The 20,571-nt window shown below is 50.1% G+C and overlaps 1 protein-coding gene across 7 annotated transcripts in view; it reads right to left on the bottom strand.

Moving 5' to 3' along the window:
* Positions 1-20,152, bottom strand: part of BID (BH3 interacting domain death agonist) — a 33,762-nt gene extending 13,610 nt beyond the window's left edge. Inside the window, exon 1 of one of the 7 annotated variants that reach the window (XM_054035592.1) lies at positions 20,038-20,152. The gene's annotated coding sequence lies outside the window, so the exon portion shown is untranslated. Of the gene's footprint in view, positions 1-14,790; positions 14,883-15,001; positions 15,100-16,126; positions 16,150-16,466; positions 16,609-17,878; positions 17,955-20,037 lie in introns of those variants that run through there. The other 6 variants (XM_054035601.1, XM_054035618.1, XM_054035575.1 and 3 more) reach the window with 6 other exon arrangements.
* Positions 20,153-20,571: the final 419 nt, after the last annotated feature.

Here is a 20,571-nt window from a genome sequence, read left to right on the forward strand (position 1 = left end):
ATCTTGTTAATTTAAATGCAGAATTGGGAGTCTTAAACCAGGTCTCAGTTCAGTTACAAGCAGCTTGTCTAGTGCTGCCTGTGATTGCAGGTTGGTAGGCTGGAGCCATTTCCCTTTGAAGCCCCACTGCTAGAGTCCCAATGTATAAAAATCAAGCATATCCATTCAGCCTCGGTTAGCATCCTTGCAAAAACATATCGCTGTTCTTTCAGACATACATTCCAGGATCTGCATGAGCTCTGCTCCTAACCCAGAGTCTGAAGCATCTGTAGTTGGCAGTGCAGGGAAACAGTGTAGAACAAGGGAAGTGCCAGGCTTCTGTTTTTCCTGTAGTGCCTAGCAGCCCCAATCACAGACCTGTTGTGCTAGGTGCTGTACAAACACAGAACAGAGATGATTCCAAAACTGCTTAGCAATCAGTTCTTCAAAATGAGACTGAGCAGCATTGTCCAGAGAAAGCTAGTTACCAGGTAATTATGTAGGGTTACCATATTTTGTGCCTCCAAATGGAGGACACTCCACGGGGCCCCGGCCCCGCCCCCAGCCCCGCCCCCAGCCCCGCCCCCTCCCCAAAGTCTCCGCCCCCTCCCCTGCTTCCCGCGAACATTTAATTCGCGGGAAGCCTGAAGCAGGTAATGGGGGGGAGGAGGTGCGGGCCCAGGCTGGCCCCCCCGGCGGCTCCAGCCTGGGTCGGCTCGGGCCCTGGGGTGCCAGCCCCGGCCGACCACCCCCGGCCCGCCCAGCACTGCCGGCCGGCCCCCGGCGGCCCGGCACACCCCCGGCCCCGCGACCCCGGCCCGGCCCCCGGCCCGGCGCACCCCCCCCGGCCCGGCGGCCCGGCGCACCCCCCCCGGCCCGGCGGCCCGGCGCACCCCCCCCGGCCCGGCGGCCCCGCCCGGCTCCCGGCCCGGCGCACCCCCCCCGGCCCCGGACCGGCTCCCGGCCCGGCGCACCCCCGCGGCTCCGCGGCCCAGCGCACCCCCGCGGCTCCGCAGCCCAGCGCACCCCCCCGGCCCCGCGGCCCCAGACCGGCTCCGGGACCGGACCGGCGCACCCCTGCGGCTCCGCGGCCCGGCGTACCCCCCGGGCCCGCGATCCTGGACCGGCCCGGCGCACCCCCCCGGCCCGGCGCACCCCCGGACCGGCTCCCGGCCCGGCGCACCCCCGGACCGGCTCCCGGCCCGGCGCACCCCCGCGGCTCCGCAGCCCGGCTCCCGGCCCGGCTCCGCGCACCCCCCAGCGGCCCAGCCCCTCGGGCCCGGACCGGCTCCCGGCACCGCGCCCCCTGCTCCCCGCCCGGCCCCGCGCCGCGACCCCGGCCCGGCCCCGGCCAAAGAGGCCCCGGCCGAGCCCTCCCTCCCTCCCGATTTTCCCGGACATGCCCGGCTTTTGGGGATTTCCCCCCGGACGGGGATTTGAGCCCCCAAAAGCCGGACATGTCCGGGAAAATCCGGACGTATGGTAACCCTAAATTATGGCTCACAACTGTGGCACGACTTAGGAATAAACTCGGCAACATCAGCAGGTAAGTCCCAGAAAAGACTAGAAGGTGGACATATTTTTGGTGATGTGGACATGTGAGTGACTGCTACAGTCTGGTGCAGATCTGGCCTCATACGCTTCAAAAGATATGCCTCTGTCTAAAGCAGCAGTTGGAAAAAAATCACTTGCAACCCAGCTTTGCCTAAATCTTTAGGCACAAGTCTGGCAATTTCTTCATGTTGTGCTGGGCTGTCTCTGCACAATAAGGACTGCATCCTGCATCGTTTAAGTCAACGGGAGTTTTGCAGTTAGCTTCAGTGGGAATAGGATCAGGCCCTATATTCACCCAAACAACACTGGATCCCAGATTGGCCTTTCAAAAATCTAGCCATGGTCCCCTGGAAAGCACTAAGTGCAGATTCACGATAGTAAAGGTATGTAACACAACTAGAGTTGCTGATAGCTACAACACTTGTAAGAACCTAGCGAACCTTGGATGATGGGACCTTGTGATATAGGAGCTCTAGACATCCAAGACAGTGACACTTACCTCCTCCTGGCAACAGATGGCTGCCAGAGCTGCCTTATTACACTCCCATCAAGCCACACAAACAGTTGGTCTTAGCTTGTAACCCCTGGGGGCAGCTTCCATCACAAACAAAAGCAATTATCAATCTCTGCTGCACAAAGGCCACATCCCCAGTGTTGTTTTATTCCCCACCTCCTATGGGGTTGCCCAGCCCTGTGGCCTGACTCAGTGCCATAGAAACTTGAGGGAGCGGGTGTGTTAAATAAATATGATCCCTACATAAGATTGAGGAAGAACTGCATCCAGCCACAACCTGTTGCTTTAGAAAGATGCAAGGTCCATTGCGTGAATCCAGGTGGCAGTTTCCACAATACAGAATTCTGCAGGTGTACAGTTGTCACCATGATATTTAACACAAACAGCTCCAACAGGAGCTCTCTCTGGGTCTCCCAGGGTGTTAGCATCGGTTTGGAATGCAATTTTTGCAGGGCAAGGACCAAGTCTCCTGTTTTTCAGCAGCTCCGTACAGTGTCGGTACTTTTACGTGCTCCCCAATGCATTTCGAAGTGCAGAAGATTATTTCCTTTGTATAAGTGTGGAGCAGTTTAGGCTCTAAATCCAGCAGCGTATAGCTGACGGTGGGGGCTGCCTAGAGCAACACAGCAAAGCAGTAATGAAGGGAGTGAGGAGAACCACAGTTATCTACACAGTAACGTCACACACACCAATTCAGGAATAAGAACTGTGGCCAAGTGTCCTGCCTAACCACATTGAGAACCTCCTTTGTGTAATGAACTGTGCTGTGCAACTGGACACGTGCAGTAGAGACACAATGAAATCATAAGGGAGGTGCTTATGAGATACATGGGGCCCAATTCTATCTTGGGCTCTGATAGTGTGAAAGAGCTGCAAATGAAAGGTCGTAAGTGGCCCCTATGCTGCTCCCCTTGCAGCCCCAGCAAAACAGAAGGAAAGTAGCACAATGCTGAGAGCTATAGAAGTTCTCAGCTGCTGTGCAACCCATAGACAGCCCTGGGGAAGCTTGCCCGCAATTAAAGTATTTTCCCAGGGCTTTGCAGCAGCCCAGAATGTAGACGGTTAAAAACAGTCATACAAAGCCACTTTCATCCACTCTACTCCAGGGCCACACCTTCTATGCTGCATCTCTTAAAACGCTCAGCACAGAATCTGTCACATGAGCTGTATATCTATTCACCAGCATTTCACCCACTCTTCCTATGCAGGTCTGCAGATTGCACTATTAGAGAATTAATTGGCCATATATGTTCTTCAATCTTGTCCGCAATTATTTTAGCCTCAGCTATACCAGGTTCTTTTTCTAACCAAACAACTACACTTTCCAGCAGTAGAAACTCATGCCTGCATGGTATGGATAATTTAGAGCAGTTTGTAGAGGGAACATCTGAGCTACAACACATACAAACAGAGAAACGATGCCCTGGATAGAAACAATGTATCAGTCAGGAACATCAGCGGCTTTTTTTGTGCACTGTCTTATCTTGCTATAGCCTCTTTCACGTCAGCATGAAGAAGTTCTCTAGAACTGAAACTGCAATAGCCTTTAAGTCATCAGGAAGGGGAAGTGCATGAAGTGTACATTGGCCTTCCATTGCCAGCCAGCCTCACAGCTAAACTCGCTGCCTGGCAACAGGGATGTCGCCATCGTTCACAAGAATGAAACTTAGCTCTTATCTAGCACTTTTCATAGCTAAACCTTAAAGTTCTTTAGGGAGAACGGAAAGTATCATCACCCCCATTTTATAAATGGGGGAAACACGGGGGGGGGGGGGGGGGAGGGATAGCTCAGTGGTTTGAGCATTGGCCTGCTAAACCCAGGGGTGTGAGTTCAATCCTTGAGGGGGCCACTTAGGGATCTGGGGCAAAATCAGTACTTGGTCCTGCTAGTGAAGGCAGGGGGCTGGACTTGATGACCTTTCAGGGTTCCTTCCAGTTCTAGGAGATAGGTATATCTCCATATTATTATTGACTTGCCCAAAGTCACCTAGAAGGTCAGCGGCAAAGCCAAGAAGAGACCCCATCTACTCTGGAGCTGTACTCGCTGGGACCCCGAAAGCAAGCCTCAAACATATGAAAAGTGGTTTACACAACAAGCACCATAGACTCAGCCAGCAGGGCAAGCCAGATTGCAGAGGAGAGGAGAAAAGTAAGTGGGAGCATAGCCATCCTCACTGCCAACGTGTTACATGCCGGAATTCGGAGTGAGCAACAGCACTGGTTCTTTATTCCAGGGACTTCTAACAAACATCAGGGACTACTCCGGATATATACACACATGCACATCAACATCAGCAAACTCAATGCCATCCATCCCAAGAGGACTCACATTACCAAGGCACTGGAGTGCCATGCTGCTTTGGCTGTTGGAAGCAGTCACTGTCCCATGTTCAAGAGGCGCTACAATGGCCCAAAATAATCAGGAGAAAATATCAGACTTCTTCCCCACTCCCACAAGAAAATTCAAATTTACATAAAGACCACAAGCTCCTAAGTCAAGTCGGCATTCTTGAAAATCCCACCTCTAGATGCCTAAATGTGGACGTTGGAGCCTAATTTTAGGTACCTCTTTTTTCAAATCTTGGCTCAAGTCTGATATTTTGCTTAAGTTCACTTCATAGGGCCCCTTTTGAATGTGGAAAGAGGTGCAGCCTTTGCAGCCAGGGCACCTCAGACTTTGCAGGGAGAAAGGATCAAGGTAGAGCCCTGTGTGGGACTTATGTAGAGCCCTGCAGTGGGTCTGGGATCCCACGGGTTCCATAGGACCTGCTGCCATAATAACAGGAGTGGAATTAAAGAATAGTTCTATACAGGGCCCTAGATCACAGTAGAGGTGCATATAATTTTTATTTAAGTCTCACAGATGCAGCTTTAATGAAGTACAACAATATTGAGGCAGTTATTTTCATAAATGGACTGACATTGGTGTTTATTTGGTCCCCCCCCTCTCTGAGCCTGCTACTGATAGAAGAACACAAAGGCAAACTAATATAGTGCCTATAAGGCCATCAGACTTTGCCAAGCACCGGTCTAGGACCAATGATCCCAAAGAAAAGGATTTGATCCCAGCTTAAGGAAAGAGAGGAAAGAGGAAGGAACAGAGACAGGCCACCCCCAGTCTAGAAGCCAGGAGATAAAGGATAGGTGGAGTGTGGGCAGAGGCAATTATTTTGCATATTTGCACCTGCGTTGCTTTGTGACATTAAGAATATAAAAGCAGCCATACTGGGTCAGACCAAAGGTCCATCTAGCCCACTATCCAGTCTTCCGACAGTGGCCAATGCCAGGGGCTTCCGAAAGAATGAACAGAACAGGTAATCATCGAGTGATCCATCCCATCGCTCACTCACCACTTCTGGCAGTCAGAAGGTAGAGTCACACAGAGCATGGGGTTGCATCCCCGATCATCTTGGCTAATAATTGATGGACCTATCCTCCATGAACTTATCTAGTTCTTTTTTGAACCCTGTTATAGTTTTGGCCTTCACATCCCTTAACAACGAGTTCCACATTGTGTCAATGGACTGCTGCAATCTGGTTAATATTACAATTATTGGCTTGAAATATAGTGATATTGAGCACCCCAGCTCCCATTCACTACAAAGGGAGCTACAGGGACCCACAACTTTTGAAATTCAGGCCACTAAACACTGCATTTTTCATACGCACACCTCAGAGATTCAAAAGATGGCTAGGCATCATTATCCTCATTTTATAGATGGGTAAACTGAGGCACCACAAAGTACAGCAAGTGACTTGAGGTCATAGCAGGTGACTTAGCTGGGAACAGAACCCCGATCTCCTAAACCCCAGTGATATGCCTAATTCACTGGGCCATTTGGGAGAACATTCCACATTTAAAAAAAAAAGTTTTGGCAAATCCTCTCTCAAGCCTGCTTTAACTCCAGGCACACACTCTATTTTAGTCTTGGCAGCCTATGGGTTCTCTTGCACATTTACCCAGAAAAGTTGTCTACTGTCACCAAGGGGCTCTTGGAAGCTCTGGGCTGGACAGGTCTGAGGGATTCTATTCCGTATCACCACTTGTCCACAGTCAGAGCAGGAGACCACCAGACCCGGAGAAGGTGTGAAACTAAGGTCCTCCTTGCCTGACTCTGGTCACTTATAGTCCCCAGGGCACTTATCAGAACCAGAAGGGAGATTTTGCCAGAAGAGCTAGGCCAACATTCTGCTATTCCTAGCAGCCATGCCCTCTGGCTTAGGTTACCATCAGATCATAGTATATCTGGGAAAGAATATCTGGCCCAGATCCATACAGAAACACTAGCGATATCTGGAATGCTTTCTAAAGGAACAGCTATAGAAAAAGCCTGGTGCTTAGCTTAGCTCATAATGTGAACATCTGAATGCTGAAACAATCTGGATCATCCAAAGCGCCTATGTTAGGAGAGAGAATGTTTTTAGGAGGATAGGATCAGAGCAGCCTACTAAAATTAAGCTCGCAGAGGCCTAAATCAGCTTCTCCACAGTTCAGAGTGTGTAGTAATTCCCTATCAAGAGAACCAAACTCCAGCCAGTTGGTCGCCAGAATTATTCAAACTGGACCTGCCCGCCTGTCTAGAGTCAGAATCATTCACCACAGACTGAACAAGCAGAGGGGTTTCAGGCATGAACACAGAGACAAGACTTCACAGAAGTCACACTGCAGGCTGTGTTCATGTTTCCAGACCAGTCATCTCCACATCTGGCAGCTTCTCTGAAACATGAGCTTTCATTTTAAATATTTCCATTGGACTTTTCCCAAATACTAACGCAGTATAATTATAAACCTCCTAAGAGCTAACACACCCACTTCCTTCAGGTAGGAAATGATCTATTAGTATGGACAAGTCAACAAGATGTTCCATACATGGAAAAAGAAAGATTGACCCTATGTTTAGCCTGAATGTACTGTGCGGTAGGATAATCCAGCGCCTTGCTGTCCTGTCTCTACTCCTGTTTTGCAACAATCCCCCCGCACTCCCCCACAAAAAAAGTTTAACAAATGGATACCAAATAAATTCAAAGGCCAAAATTATCAAGAGTGATTAATAATTTTGGGAGCATGACTTAACACACCTTAAAGGGCCCTGATTTTCAGAGGGTGGGTGCTCAGCACTTCCTGGAAAATCAGGCCTCTTTAAAGTGCCTCAAGTTGGGCACCCAAAAACTGAGTCATCCAAAATCACTAGTGACTTTTGACAGTCTTGACTATTTAGCTGTCTCTCTTGACTTATGCCTTCTCGGGGGAGAGGGGAGGGGGGGTGAAGCATTTCTTTCAAACTGCTTTAGACAAGAATTTACAAACAGAGGGAAATCTCTGGTTTCCAAAGAATTGACCCAGGAGGTTTGCTATCTGATGCAGGGGATTACTTGGTTGTGTTTTTGAGGAGCATCTTCCTAGAATCTACATCTATTATGGCTATGGCAACAGGCAGATTTTCATACAGTTACACAACATAACACACACTACTTCCCTCTCCCTCCCTATATTCCAGCTGACATTGCTACAGACTCAGGGGAAGCAGCTCCCCCCCCTCCAACTAAGAGGCAGAGAATGATGTGGTAATCCAAAGCCCAGGTTCACTAGGGAGGAAACATGACTGTACATAAAAGACCCAGATGGCATTTCACTTTCAGATTCGACTTGTCAGTGTCAGGAAATGCAAACAGCTTCTGAGCACTGTAGGGCCCAGAAAAGAGATGTGAAACCCCAAAGCTCTGTGATCAGCTGTCCCACGTGGACTTGCTTCAGCAAAGGCAGCCCAGCTGGGAAGCACTAGATTAGCAGCTACAGTGCCCAAAGGAATTTGTCGTCAGAGGGTACAATGTATCTCCCCAAAACCTTCACTCCAAGATCTCAGGGGCAGATATACCTAAAATACATTTCCCCCCTTAAAAATTAGAGACCGAGCAGATGTGACACTAGACTGGGCAGCCCATTGGATTGTGCTACATGGGCAGTCCAGGTACAGTGAGGGTGAGTGCCCTAGGTAACTGTAGCGTGGGCAGTGTCGGGAACTGTCTATAGGTCTGCTTGTTCCAGGGGTTGGAAATACGGCACAAGATGAAGCTTGCAGACTCTTACGCATCCACAGAATCAGACGCCCCTCAGCATCTCACCTGAGGCTGGGTAAAGGCTTTGATTGTAGGTTCTGGGGTGAAGGGAAGCAGGGGGTCCTACAGGGGAAAATGATTTAAAACCATAATGACAGTGGCCTGTTTTTAGTGAGAGTGGAAACATTTTGGTGTCTTACTGATACCTGTAGCCTCTTCCTCCTGTTCACACTGGGCTGGATCCAGGGTCCATTGTAGTCAAAGAGGCTCTCCATTTACTTCAATTTGTGTTGGATCAGGCCTAGGGAGAGGAACTGGAGAGACCAGGTAGCTGAGTCTAGAACAGGACTCATTGTCCAAAACAGCTCTTACCACTGGGCTCAGGAACAGCTTCACACAAGTGCCAAAGGCCTACGCTCTTATTAGTTCAAGGTGCCACAGACTAATCTAAGAAGAAAGAGGGAGACTTTTGGAGGAGTCCTGGAAAGTGGGGCAAAGAGGGGAGTTCACATACAGCATTGTGAAATTTTGCAGTGCTGTTCGGCGAGCACCCCAGGAAGAGTGGAGGAAGCAACTTAGGCATGCTCTGCTCTGCAAGACCTGGGGTGGGGTACAATGCTGAACCATGTTTACACACTGTCCTTGGAGTAGGAAGGCACCAGTGAGAACAACAGCATCCCATATCACAGCAGCATTTCCCCAACTCTAGCCCGAAGAAATATCATTTTCAGACACAAAATCCTACTGTATGTTCATTGTAGGACTCAATATATGATTTATCTTTAGCGCCCCCCCACACTTCCCGTAACCACTCTCTCTCACATCATGTTTGTCCAAACCGCAACTGAAAAATTTTAGGGGCAGCGACTGTCTCTCTACACTCTGAAGCAAATACATAGAATCATAGAATTGCAGGGCTGCAATGGACCTTGAGAGGACATCTAGTTCAGCCCCCCTGTGCTGCAGCAGGACCAAGTAAATCTAGACCATCCCTGACAGGTGTGTGTCTAACCCGTTCTTAGAAACTTTCAATGATGGGGATTCCACAACCTCCCTTGCAAATCTATTCCAGTACTTCACTACCCTTATGGTTAGGAAGTTTTTCCTAATATCTAACCTAAATCTCACTTACTGCCGATTAAGCCCATTACTTCTTGTCCTGCCTCCAGCGGACACAGAGAACTGATCACCATCCTCTTTATAACAGCCCTTAACACAGTTGAAGACTCATCAGGTCCCTCCTCAGTCAAGACTAAACATGCCCATTTTTAAACCTTTTCTCATGGGTCAGGTTTACTAAACTTTTTATCATTTTTGTTGCTCTCCTCTGGACCCTCTCCAATTTGTCCATGTTTTTCTTAAAGTGTAGCACCCAGAACTGGAGACAGTACTCCAGCTGAGGTCTCACCAGTGTTGAGTAGAGCAGGACAATTACTTCTGGTGTCTTACATACGACACTCCTGTTAACAGACCTCGGAATAATATTAGCTTTTTTTGCAACCACATCAAATTGTTGATTCATATTCAATTTGTGATCCAGTAGAACACCCAGATCTCTCTCCTGCAGTACTACTGCCTAGCCAGTTGTTCCTTATTTTGTAGCTGTGCATTTGATTTTCCTTCCTAAGTGTAGTATGTTACACTTGTCTTCGCTGAATTTCATCTTGTAGATTTCAGACCAATTCTCCAGTTTGTCAAGCTCATTTTGAATTCTAATCCTGCCCTCCAAAGTGCTTGCAATCCCTGCCAGTTTGGCATCATATGCAAGTTTGATAAGCATACTCTCCACTCCATTATCCAAGACATGAATGAATATATAAACTAGTACTGAACCCTGGACAGACCCCCGCAGGACCCCACTATATCCCTCCAGCTTGACAGCAAACCATTGATAACTATTCTCTGAGTATGGTCTTTCAACCATTTTTGCATCCCCCACTTACAGTGATTTCATCTAGACAGCATTTCCCTAGTTTGCTTAGGAGAATGTAATGTAGGACAGCAACAAAAGATGTGCTATATCTTGATTTTAGTAAGTCTATAAGACACCCCCCACACACATTATGCAAGTAACCTTGTCAAAGAAGGATATTGGTTGGTATAGCATGATTTGTTCTTGACTACTGGCTATTATTTGTAATCGTAGAGGCTTACAAAGTGATTATTTAATAATTTATTCCAGTATCTTTACAGTTATCAAAGTTAGGTTGACTGGTCTGTAATTCCCCAGGTCCTCTTTATTCCCCCTTTTAAAGACCGATACTGTATTTGCCCTTCTCTAGTCCTTCGGGATCTCACATGTCCTCCATGAGTTCTCAAAAATAATTGCTAACAATTCCAAGATTGCTTCAGTTTATTCCTTAAGTGCTCTAGAATGAATTTCAACAGGCCCTGATGACCTGAATACATCTAATTTATCTAAATATTCTTTTACTTGTTCTTTCCCTATTCTGGCTTGCATTCCTTCCCCCTTGTTGTTAATTGTGTTAAGTATCTGGTCACAATTTACCTTTTTAGTGAAGACTGAAGCAAAATAGGCATTAAATACCTCAAAAAGAACAGGAGTACTTGTGGCACCTTAGAGACTAACAAATTTATTAGATAAATAATTTATTAAATAAATTTGTTAGTCTCTAAGGTGCCACAAGTACTTCTGTTCTTTTTGCGGATACAGACTAACACGGCTGCTACTCTGAAACCTGTCATTAAATACCTCAGCCTTCTTGATGTCGTCCTTTATTAGCTCTCCTTCCCCGCTAAGCAGAGGACCTCCAGTTTCCTTGGTCTTCTCTTGCTCATGCTTATGAATAAAATAAGAAGTTACAGCTGGAATCAAATCCAAACCAAAACTCTAGAGTTGAACTTCCCCAAACTTAAGGGCATTCAAACTTCAGTGTGAATTTTGCAGTTTAGTTCAAGCTCTAAGGATAGCTTCCTTCTAAACAATATTAATACGTGCTTGGCTCTGGGCAAGACTCAAAGGTCAAGACTATCCCTGCCCCAAATCCCTTACAGCCTATCAGACAATTAAGGCACAGTCCGTGAGATAATCAGTGAGAGGTGCTATGCAAAGAAATCATCATCATCATCAAGTGCTGCATTTGTCAGCAATTTCAGATCCTTGTCTGAGGAAACACCTATTACATGGAAATGAAAAAACAGCTCATTTGCAGTCAGTTCATAATTCACTTGAGAAAAGGAAGTCACCCATCAAGCTGACTCCCCTCTGGGGGTTAGCTCACTCTGACAGCTAAGTGGGGAGCGTAGGAATCTCTCAGAACATTCCTACAGAGGCCATGATCTCACACCTGTGACCTGCTATTCATGCAGACACTAGAGCAATGCTTGGGTTGACTGCATATACAAAGTGTTAATGGTTACACTGTTACTCTTCCGCATAGGCATGCGCTAGAGCAGTGGTGGGCAACCTGCAGCCCATCCAGATAATCTGCTGGCGGGCTGCGAGACAGTTTGTTTACATTGATTGTCCACAGGCCCAGCTGCCCGCAGCTCCCAGTGGCCACGGTTCTCTGTTCCCGGCCAATGGGAGTGCGGGAAGCGGCGCGGGCTTCAGGGATGTGCTGGCCACCGCTCCCATTGGCCAGGAACAGCGAACCGCGGCCACTGGGAGCTGCAGGCAACCATGCCTGCGGACAGTCAATGTAAACAAACTGTCTCACAGCCCGCCAGTGGATTACCCTGACGGGCCACAGGTTGCCCACCACTGCAGTACAGCATAGCACCATGCACTCAGAGTGTCACATACAATTCTGTGACTTTAAAGTGCCATTCTGTGCAGGAAAGGACTCTAAAAATGGTATTGTGTGGTTCCTGGCTCTGTGTCTTGCTGATTCCAGATCAAATGTGCTCATTCTCTTAAAAAAATATTTGAACTACCAGTCCTTCAAACTCATGCTGAGATGCAAGAAACAACCTGGGTTCATTTTCTTACGCACTATCATCTGTTGACATAAAAGTAAACAATATGAGGAAACAACATGGGCCCAGTTGGATCTCAAATAACCATGCTTACTAAAAAGACACAAACATGCCAGGCCTAGCTACATACATACACGCTGCTGCATGATGATTTCTGAAGGCTACTAAAACAGAACATGGTGAGCAACACGAGAGACCTCACACACTATTTAAATGGATGCTACCCTATTCCTATGCACAACAGGCCTCATTGCCAGTAACAGCGTTTCTGAAGGCATGGTGACACCTGTGCAGCCCCAGTTGCCTTCAGTGGGCTTGCCAAACTGCTTGGAACAGTTGTCCTGGTGATGCTCAAGGAGGAATAGAAACCAGTTCACCCTCAGTTGTGCTGGCTCCAGCTGGGCTAACTCAAGTAACAAGCAGGTGGAAAAATCATTTTTATTCCTAAATACAACAGATTTATATCCACAGACAGGATCAGTGGAGTGAGAAGGTGCCGTTTTTATATAGTCACTTTTCAGTACAAGCCACACTTAAGTCCTAAACGTGTGTGCTTTTAAGCTCAGAGTAGAGTTCAGTGTGTGAGAAACTGCACACCACATGACAACATAAAACCTGCCTTAAAGAGTTTGCAGTCTGATGATGCAAACTGTACAGCACCGAGCAAAATGGAGCCCCATTCTGGGTTGGTCCCTAGGCATAATAAATATGATTAACAACAACAGTAGACATGATGGAGCAAGTGATAGTTACAGGCAACAGGTGGGGGAAATAGGAGGCTGGGCAACAATGGGCTACAAAAGATCACATAGGTACTTAGTTATTATGGACATCTTTTTATAAAATACATTTCCCCTCTATTTGTATAACCCAGGCTGGAGCAGTGTAGATCTTTGTGCTCCCTGCCCCACCAGCAGCTCCTTCACCTAAGCAGTAGAGATCTGGACAGGATATTATTTCTTTTCCCTTAAAAAAATAACTCAACAAAAACACTTTTTGTTGTTTCCATTGAAAGTTTTTTTCTTCTTTGTGGTTTTTTTCCTTCATTTTTTGATGAAAAACTGGCAGATGAAATTGTTGAAATATCGACTGCAGGAAACCAAAACATTTTCAACAAAGGAGGACATCTTTTGCAAAAACTTGTCAAAAGAAGTAATTCTCTGTTAAAAAACATTTTGATCGGCTCTACAGAGGTTACAGGAGGGAGTCTGCTACAACTACTATGTAGAGGACCTCATCCTATAGCTCAAGCTGTAGGTTCTTGTACTTTGACCGTCCCAGGTTCAAAACCCACTGTCAGCTCATGTAGGGAGAGTTACATATACTCCATTCACATTCTAAAAAGCTTGCTCACTCAATTCCCTCTTGCTTCCACTGCCCTGCTGTCACCCTTCACCACACCAAGCATCTCTCCTCCCCAAACCCCATCCAGACACACCCAAATGTATTATTTATCATTGTAATTGCAGCATCGTGTCTGTGTGCTGCTCCTGGTGAGTAAAAAAACAACTGAATTTACCATCCATCAGGGCAAGCCAGGCCCTGAGGGGAAAAAGAAGTGCCCTGATTGCATAGTGCATCCCCATCACCATAATTCAATCATTTAACTCCTGGTATAGGGAAACCCAGTAAGAGACAGCATAAGCTCCAAGCCTGCAGACTGTCTGATTTTTATTCTTTTATTGGAGGTGCCATTCCTGGATTCCTCTGATGTGAACTTGAATGCAACCATGGCCATGGAAATCCAGAAACAGGAGCTTTGGCAGAAGCAGTCAACCACCAACCAGGAAGGAGGTTCCTAGTTTTGCTACAGGATTAATCTCTTCCTCTTCCCTCCACAAGGATCCTACCCAGAGAACACCAGAAAGAACGCTATGGGAAGCACTGTATAACTCTCACCAGGGCAGCAGCAAAGGGCCTTGCAAGGACAATCCCAGCAAAACTGAACAGGAGAGAGGCAATCTGGCCGTTGTAGAGGGGTGAAGAAGAAAAAGGACAGTTTGACTGAGGCTCAAGAAAAGAGACGGAGAGGAAAAGATGAGGAGGCATAAGGGGCGGGGGAGGAGGATAGGTAAGAGGTGAAGACTGGGAGCAGTAGGGAGGAGGAAGACTAGGGGAAAGTGGAGGAGAGCATGCATAGGTGGAGACAGATTTTCCAGAATGGAGGTAAGACTGGAAAACACAAAGTAAAGGAAAGAAAAATGACAAGAGCTGAGTGAAAGAAAAAATAGAGCAGAGAGAAAGAAGAAAATTAGAGGGAAAACAATCCCAGGAGAGAAAAATTTTCAACACAAGAGAGACAAGAAGGCAAAAGTCAGACACAGAAACGGCTCCTTACAAAGAAGCTTTAACAATTTCAGGGAAAGAAGATGGAAGTGAAATGAAAAAGACTAGAAGAAAGAGGAGGAACCAAAGCTCCCACAGCTGCAATCAGATGGACATGGGCAGGCAACAGTGGTGCTCAGCACCGGGTTATCTCAAAGGGAGCACACCCACATTGATCCAACCACAGGATCATGGCCATGAGCAGGGCCAGATTAACCCACCTGTGGGCCCGGAGCTATTAGATTTTGTGGGGCCCCGTATACAAGTATTTTTCCTAATTTAAAAACAAAATGATCACAATTATGGATTTGAGGCTAAACTAAACTTGCCTTTTCATTAACATAAAGCCGTTCTGTGGTTACATTTCAGTCTTCAAACATGCAGAATATAGTTAAGTTAATTCAAAATAGCCTACTTCTTACCTTAGAACAGATGTTATATTAGTTTCTTTCTGGAAGGGAGTTTGGGTGCAGGAAGGGACTCCAGGCTGGGGCAGAGCGTTGGGGTGCAGGAGAGGGTGAGGGGTGTGGGCTCCGGGAGGGAGTTTGGTGCAGGAGGGGATTCTGACCTGGGGCAGAGAGTTGGGATGTAGGAGGGGATGCAAGGTGTAGGCTCCAGTCAGGAGGCGCTTACCGCGGGTGGCTCCCGGCCGGCAGCACAGCGGGGCTCAGGCAGGCTGCCTGCTTGCCATAGCCACACGCCACTCCTGGAAGCGGCCAGCTGCTGGCATATCTCTGCGTGCCCCTGGGGGGATGGAAACAGCGTGTCTCCGAGTGCTGCCCACGCCCACAAGTGCTGCCCCTGCAGCTCCCATTGGCTGGTGCTGGGAGTAGCGCACGGAGCTGCCTCCCCACCCCGGCCAGGGGCTGCAGAGACGTGCCAGCAACCGGCCGCTTCTGGGAGCGGCGTGGGGCTATGGCATGCAGGCAGCTTGCCTGAGCCCTGCTGCGCCACTGGACTTTTAGTGGCCCAGAGATCGCTATCGACTGGCAGAGGCTCCAGGATCGACCAGTCGATTGCGATCGCCAGGTTGGTGACCACTGAATTGTATATCATTATGGATTTATTTTTGCGGGGCCCCCCTTAGCCCACGGCTGCAGCCCCTAAAGCCCCTGCGTTAATCCAGCCCTGACGGTGAGCCCACGCTTTTTTTTAAATTGACTAACTCACATTAACATTACTGTTTGTGATACGTGCCATGGCGCCAGCCTGAAAGCATGGTGCCCTGCAATCAGGATGCATCCCCTGAAAAATATCTTGTGCCAGCTACTCGGGACACAGGCACGTCATGGGTATGGAAGGGGCTGGTACTTTCCTAGCCGTTACAACAGGCGGAGCACAGCACCCTTACTAGTGAAGGATTCCCACAGGCTGGGCACTGGTGTTTGTACATTTTAAAGCCAGAGGAACTATTTTGATGATCACCTCGTCTGAGCTCCTGCCTAACACAGGCCCTCCATAGAACCTCACCTGCCATGCTGCATCAAGCCAGTGACTTGAGACTGAGCTAAAACCCCTCTCAGGAAAACAGCCGGTGGGCGGGAACCCACAGCCCAGCCCCACGGTCTAGCTCCAGCAGGGTTACAAGCACTTTCTGCCGCGCTCTGGGCTGGGGGTGGCAGCAGACTGGGTCAGGAATACATACACGTTTGTTATACCTGGCGCCCGGGGCCGGTGTGGAGGCAGGTGGCGGGGACAAGAGAGGGGAATGGGCGGGGGCGGACGAGGCGCCTGGGGGAAGCGCTGTTTGAAACCCACCTTCCCATATAGACTCCGGGCATCTCACTCCGGTGTGTGAGCCCCACAAGCCCGCCCCGCCGAGCGCACAGGCCGCCCTGCCCCATGGCGAGGGGTTCAGGCGCGAAGCCCAGCCACGGGAAGGCGCCAGGGCACCGGGCCACTGCAGCCCCTGGGAGCCCGGGTCGCTGCCTGCAGCTTGCAAGCCGGATTCCCCGCTTCCCAGCGAGCCTCCCCGCCACTCGCGCAGACGGAGCCCCGGTGGCTCCGGCCCGGCTCGGGTCCCGCGGCGGGGGGGGGGGGGGGTGCAGGCGGAGCTCCGGGGCCGGCTCCGGAGCGGGGGCGCCCGGGGGATACTCACCGCGCGCGCCGCTCCGGGGCCCGGGCAACGCGCAGCCCCGCGCCGAGTCCGCGCCCAGCCCCGGCCTGCAGAGCTCGGCAGCCGCCGAGTGGGGGGAGCTTCCTCCGCTCTCCCTCCAAAGCGCTTAAAGAGACAGCGGCGCTTTGTGCTCCGGCGCCGCGCAGGGCCCGGCCGTGCCCCCTGGCGCTGGGGGAGGGGAGCGGGACCCAGCCCAGGGCTGGATCGCTGCGGGGGGGCTGCCAACTGCTCCCAACGGGGACACCGGGGGGGCGGAAATTAGGGCCAAGGCCCATAGCAATACGGGGGCTAGTTTCCTACCACCCAGGGACAATTGCATGGCGTGCCGGGGGGGGGGGGCACAGCGCAGAGCCGCGAGCAGGGCTTGCCAGGGAGCCCATCACTGTGGCCTCGAGCCGTCAGGCAGGCACACACCATGTTGCTGGGAGGGGGAAGGGATCCCCGCCGAAGGGCCAAGAGCAAGCGGAGCTGCCCCGCGAGGAGGGAAGGGCCGAGGGAGCGGAGAAGCGGAGCCAGGGTCCAGGCTGTCCGCTGTGGGGGGGAGGGAGACGTTCCTAGAGCGGCCAGACCGAAAACGCTTCAGGCTGGGGGGTGGCTGCGCTGTGCCCGCAACACACGACTCAGCCGTGCACAGGAATTTCCCCCGTGCACAGGTGAGGAAAGAAGCCACGTCCCGCTTGCCGTGAGGCCTCTGCTGCTGTCTCCGGGGGAAATCACCAACACTTGACGCAACTCTCTGCTAGCTCATGCGGCTCTAAGAGGAGTCTCAGCACCCTAGGCTCAGGTCCCCGCAGCTAAAAGAGGAAGCACTTAGCAAATATTTCAGCAAGCAAGGGCTGACTCGGTTTTGTCTAACCCCCCAGCGCTCAGTGCCGGGGCCCGGTGACCAGAGAAGTGAAATCACACACACAGTTCCGGGCTGGCGGCTGCTCGGGAGAGGGGTCCCTGTTCTGATCCTAGCTGGGGAGATTTTTGGTAACCAAGATTACATTTTGACTTGAAAATTAAGTGTTACCAACCCTATCTATCCAATAATAATGAGGTCCCCTCACCTTGCTAATAATCAGAGGGGTAGCCCTGTTAGTCTGGATCTGTAAAAAGCAACAACAAGTCCTGGGGCACCTTATAGACTAACAGATGTATTGGAGCATAAGCTTTCGTGGGTGAATACCCACTTCTTCAGACGCACCCATGCAAGCTTATGCTCCAATACATCTGTTAGTCTATAAGGTGCCACAGGACGCTTTGGTGCTTATTGCTAATAATGAGAGTGGTGTTTTTTTTTTTTTTTTCCTTTGCTAGTTTCTGAGCCTTTATGCTGCTTCTAGCTTTTCTTTGCCACAATATGGACTAGACACCTCAAAGAAAAAGTAAGTGAAGACTAACATTCTCACCTGGACAGTGCTGGACCAGGCTAGAAGGACATTCCAGCTGCCCCCAGTACTTCTGGCAAAGGAGGGGGCCCAGCAACTGACACCTACAGTCCAAGCCATGCCCAAGACACCAACGTGAGTGGCCCTGGGCTTGGGAACCAATGCCCAACCACAAGGCCAGGGCTGGGAAGCCTGCCAGAGTGTCAGTGCTGTGGAATAGGAGGGCAGGCCCTGGCACTTCCCCAAGCCCTCTGCAGGAGGAGGTACCATGCAGCACCAGGTTTTTGCACAGAAAGCAGAGTGCTCAGGGGCTGCAGGTACTTTCCCCTGTGCTCTCTGGGTTGTGGCCTGCACTGGTACCAGAGATCCAGGCTTGGCACACCTCAGCAGACAGGGAGTTACTGCGCAGGCCCCAGCGGCTACCCTGATCATCTGACTCCAACAGCTGGGGCTTTAAAATATACACCAACTATTTCCAGAGTGGGCAACCTTCACATTCCATGGCCATTTTCCTTCCTTTGTGTTCGTCTCTCCCTGTCCAAAGTATCCTACACCCTTATAAAGAATGTAAGAGGCATTTTATCCATGGAGGATGTTTTTTTTGGGACCACCTTATAGAAACCTATAGGATGATTAAAAAAACCTATAGAAAGGAGATCATTCTTCATTAAATTCCTATGGGTTTTTAGGCTAAGTTTTACAGAAAAGTGGTTTTCAAACTTTTCTATACCCGGGACCCTCCCCCTCCCATCTGGCTATATGGAAGGACAAAGTTGGCTGCAACCCCAGGTTGAGAATCCCTGCTCTAAAGCTGTATTAGTTTCATTCCTGTTACATTCCATAGGATTTTTCCATAAGGGTCTGAGTGTAGGGAACTCTCCCCTTCCCCCAATTTTGAGGCGTTCATCACTGGAAACGGGGTTTAAGGAGGGTGGAGTTTTCCTGCTCTTATGGCAGGTGTGAGGTCCCCTGCTTTGATGCTCATAGGGAGCCCTTTGAGATCTCCTACCTTGAAAGGTGTCTCGCTTTGGCCTGTGAAGCAGCACCCTTTAAGGAATAAGCCTGCCCTCTCATGTACATGGGACCTACAGATGCACTCACCTAACCCATCAACCACACACAGCATTCATTGCAAGAACTGTTAACAAAACAAACTGTGTGTGATAGAAGTCACAGAGAGAGCTTTCCATTAACACTAGGGTTACCATATCTAACAAATAAAAAAAGAGGACCCTCCACGGGCCCTGGCCCCGCCCATTTCCCCACCCCCAGCCCCGCACCAACTCCGCCCCTTCCCCACCCTAACTCCGCCCCCTCCTCCCTCCCACTCCCAGCCACGCGGAAAGGGCTGCCCGAGTGCTACCGGCTTCACGGTTTGCCAGGCAGCCCCCAGACCCTGCGCCCCTGGCCGGCGCTTCCCCAGCGCAGTTGGAGCCCGGGAGGGGAAGCACCCAGCCAGGGGTGCAGGGTCTGGAGGCTGCCCGGCAAACCGTGAGGCCGGTAGCGCTTGGGCTTCGGGCAGCCCCCTTGCCTCTGGACCCTGCGCCCCCAGCCGGTCACTTCCCCTCCCGGGCTCCGGCGACGCAGGGTCCGGAGGCATGGGGGCTGCCCGAAGCCGGTAGCGCTACCGGCTTCGGGCAGCCCGGCTCTTAAACAGAGCCGAAGAGTCAGGGGAGGAGCAGAGCCGCTGCGGGAGGGGAAGTGCCTGGCCAGCATTTTCCCGGACATGTTTGGCTTTTTGGCAATTCCCCCCGGACGGGGGTTTGAGTGCCGAAAAGCCGGACATGTCCGGGAAAAAGAGGACGTATGGTAACCCTAATTAACACACAGTTCCCCTTTCATGCTTGTTATGGTTATTTCCCTAGTAAGTTAAGGGTGTTTGGAGAAATTGTTTCGTCTGGAAAGTGGTTAGAAAACCCAAGATATTTGGCTTTCCCACATACAGTAGCTGTGAGATAGATAGAGCCATGTCCTCACTGACCCCCCCCCCAACCCCCATCATGGCCACACTGGTCCCATGCCATAAAACAGTCTTCACCAATCATGGCCTCACCCACCACTGACTGTATCAGGTCACATCCCCACACATCAGTCCCTAGAAAGGACCTTACCTCTTCCCTGCCCCCCACCCCCGCTCCCTTCACAGTGATTTTGTTATAAACTCCTCTCTATCCTTTTACCTGAGCCACTGTGGAACTCAAAGCACTTGGAAAGGATCCACTTCTCTCTCTCCTTCGGCTTCGACTTTCACCTTCTGGAAAAGGGGCCAGCAGAATGAGTGGGGTGAATAAATAAGGCTGCCTGTGGGGGATGAGACAGCAGCATGTTGCAAAATGTATACGCCACAAAATATTTCCTCTTCCTGGCGTGCTTTCATATAAATGGAAAGTGAAAGCAAAAACAACTGCCACCTTGGGCTTCTGATTTGGGTCTCCTGTCTTTTCATGGAGATCTCTTCCTCATCTTACAACCTCCAGGTGCACGTAGCCAACCTGTTGTAGATACAGGGAGTGTAGCCTTCCTCTACCCAGAGGTCCTTTCCAGGCCAGGCATACAGTATTTCTTTCCTGAAGTGGAAAAACCAGAATCCTTGTCAGGCTCGTCTTATTGTTTGTATTATAGTAGCACCTGGAGGCCCCAACTGAGCTCAGAGCCCCATTGTGCTACGTGCTGTACAGAGCCCCTACCACCATTACAATCTAAACAGACAAGAC

This window comes from Malaclemys terrapin, chromosome 1 (assembly GCF_027887155.1).
Source record: "Malaclemys terrapin pileata isolate rMalTer1 chromosome 1, rMalTer1.hap1, whole genome shotgun sequence".
NCBI classification, from domain to species: Eukaryota; Metazoa; Chordata; order Testudines; family Emydidae; genus Malaclemys; species Malaclemys terrapin.